Source organism: Silene latifolia, chromosome Y, assembly GCF_048544455.1.
Source record: "Silene latifolia isolate original U9 population chromosome Y, ASM4854445v1, whole genome shotgun sequence".
Taxonomy (NCBI): domain Eukaryota; kingdom Viridiplantae; phylum Streptophyta; class Magnoliopsida; order Caryophyllales; family Caryophyllaceae; genus Silene; species Silene latifolia.
Window position 1 is genome coordinate 433,670,358 of NC_133538.1, and position 2,488 is coordinate 433,672,845.

General features: G+C 44.9%; 1 non-coding gene across 1 annotated transcript; it reads left to right on the forward strand.

Annotated features, from left to right (window-relative positions):
• Positions 1-1,865: 1,865 nt before the first annotated feature.
• On the forward strand, positions 1,866-1,971 carry LOC141635534 (small nucleolar RNA R71). The gene has a single exon (XR_012540215.1). It is a non-coding gene; the product is annotated as a small nucleolar RNA R71 (small nucleolar RNA).
• The last annotated feature ends 517 nt before the right edge of the window (positions 1,972-2,488 follow it).

Sequence of the window (2,488 nt, forward strand, 5' to 3'; positions counted from 1 at the left end):
CCCCAACCTGGAAAGTCAATGTCTTGTCCCCGACGTCTATTACTGCACGGGCAATGAATAAAAATGGTCTCCTTAAAATAATAGGGGTATGGGCATCTTCGGGGATGTCAAGTACAACGAAGTCAACGGGAATAAAGAATCTCCCGATCTTAACAGGTATGTCTTCTATGACACCTAGTGGCCGTGATATGCTACGGTCGGCCATTTGAACAGTCATGTTTGTGCAATTAAACTTGGTCAAACCAAGTCTCTTAGCCAGAGACAACGGTAAGACACTCACGCTAGCGCCAACATCGCATAACGCGTTATCAATCAAATGGGTACCAATATGACATGGAATCGAAAAACTACCCGGGTCTGACTGTTTGAGAGGTAACTTATTCTAAACTAGGGCCGTCCATACCTCGGTCAAAGCTACCGTCTCATGATCATTAATGTGTCTCTTACGCGATAAAATTTCTTTCATAAATTTAAGGTAAGAGGGTACCTGTGTCAGCAGTTCGGCGAATGGCACAGTGACTTGCAAGCTTTTCAGGAGTTCGGCAAATTTGCCGAATTGTTGATTAGCCTTAGTACTCTGCAAACGCCTCGGGAAGGGCACCGTGATGGGTATCTCGAGTCCTTTGTTCCTCTCTTCCAACGTGTCAGCCGGATCAAGCTCCAAATCCTTTGAATGCTTCTTTCCTCTCGAACGAGGTCTTTCAAGCGCTTTTTTACTCGATCAAGCATTAGCAGGCTCTCGATCAAGTTTTTGATTATCTACACTACTCGATCGACCAGAAATACCATTCGATCGAGCTGTTTCTTCAACAAAATCACTCGATCGACCAAAAATTTTACTCGATCGAGTAAGGTCTTTTTCCTGTTCACTCGATCGAGTAGAAATTTTACTCGATCGAGTCATTTCTTCAGCACTTTTACTCGATCGACCTTCTGTAATCAGTCGATCGAATACTTTCTTTGTCGTCAGCTCCTTTTCTTCACCAAAACACTGTTCATCAGCAATAATTTCCTTCCTCGGGTCTGATTTAAACACGTCCGGTTTCTCATATGAACTACCGCTCCTCAAATTAATTAAATTTACCGTCTCATGTGGATTTTTATCAGCTTGTGACAGTAAGTGACCCGGTTTCCTTGTGGACTGATTTTCGGCTAACTGGGCAACTTGAGTTTCAAGTGCCTTGATAGATGCATCTTTTTATTGATCACTCAGCTGCCACTGGTTTCTCAAAGACTGCAACATTGTCTTCAACTCACCTAGATCACTTACTCCACCAGAAGATGATGCACCTTGATTAGGTGTAGGAAAGGAAGGAGGCTTCTAAAAGCCTTGTTGAGTCTTATGTGGAGGGACATACGGCTGCTGGTGCTGCGGAGGAGGAGTAGGATTGAGCACATTTTGACTTCTCCACCTCAAATTAGGATGGACTGCCCCTTGGTTGTTATAGTAGGAACCCCCTCCTTGCCTGTATTGTTGAAAAGCAAGGACCTGTTCCTTCTCCGTAAGACAGCCAACAGTAGTGTGACCGTCGTTGCTCCCACACCTCTCACATGTGACAGTCTCCCCTCTAGTAAGAAAATGAACCGCCTGAGGCTCCCCAGCATAATGGAGCTCCAACTTATCAAACCTAGCATTCATGGCTTCCAGCTGAGCCACAACTTGCTTATCGACTGCATCAACTGTTCTAATACCATCCCTCGGGTTTCCATACTCAGCACAATGGTTCGCCATCTCTTCAATAAGGGCCCATACCTTAGCATCGTCAGTGTTCTCTAGGAATCTTCCGTTAGATGATGCATCAAGTATGGCTCTGTGATCATCGTACAACCCATTGTAGAACTGGTTGGACAGAAACCAAGGATCAAAACCATGGTGAGGAAGAGACCTCACCAACTTCTTGAAACGAGACCATGCTTCATAGAAAGTCTCATCAGATGCCTGCTTAAAACTTGTGATCTTTGCCCTCAGCTGATTGGTGCGCTGTGGAGTGAAATATCTCTTATAAAAAGCAAGAGCAAGGGTCTCCCAGTCTCTGACCCCCGCGGCCGTACGGTCCAAGTCAGTCAGCCACTCCATGGCTGAGTCAGTCAAAGAAAAAGGAAACAGAACCTCCTTAATCTTTTCTTGAGTTACCCCCTTTGTGGCGGGGATAGTAGAACAGTAGTCCGTAAAGACCTCCATATCCTTCCTCGGGTCTTCACCTGCCACACCTCTAAAGAGATTTCTCTATACCAGATTGATATAGGAAGGTCGGATGTCAAATGTATTCCCATCCTCAGTCTGGAGATTGAAACCCTTTGGAATTGATGATGCTTTAGGCTCCAAATGACTAGCAATGTTCGGCATCTTTACTGGGTGGCATACAGAACTTGAAGTATCTTCTTCAAAAGATGGATTCTCTGTAAAAAGGAAATGCTGAAGCTCTGGTTCGAAAGTACCCAAGTATTCCTTTCGTGATTCTCTTTGCAGACGGAGTCTATGCCTGAA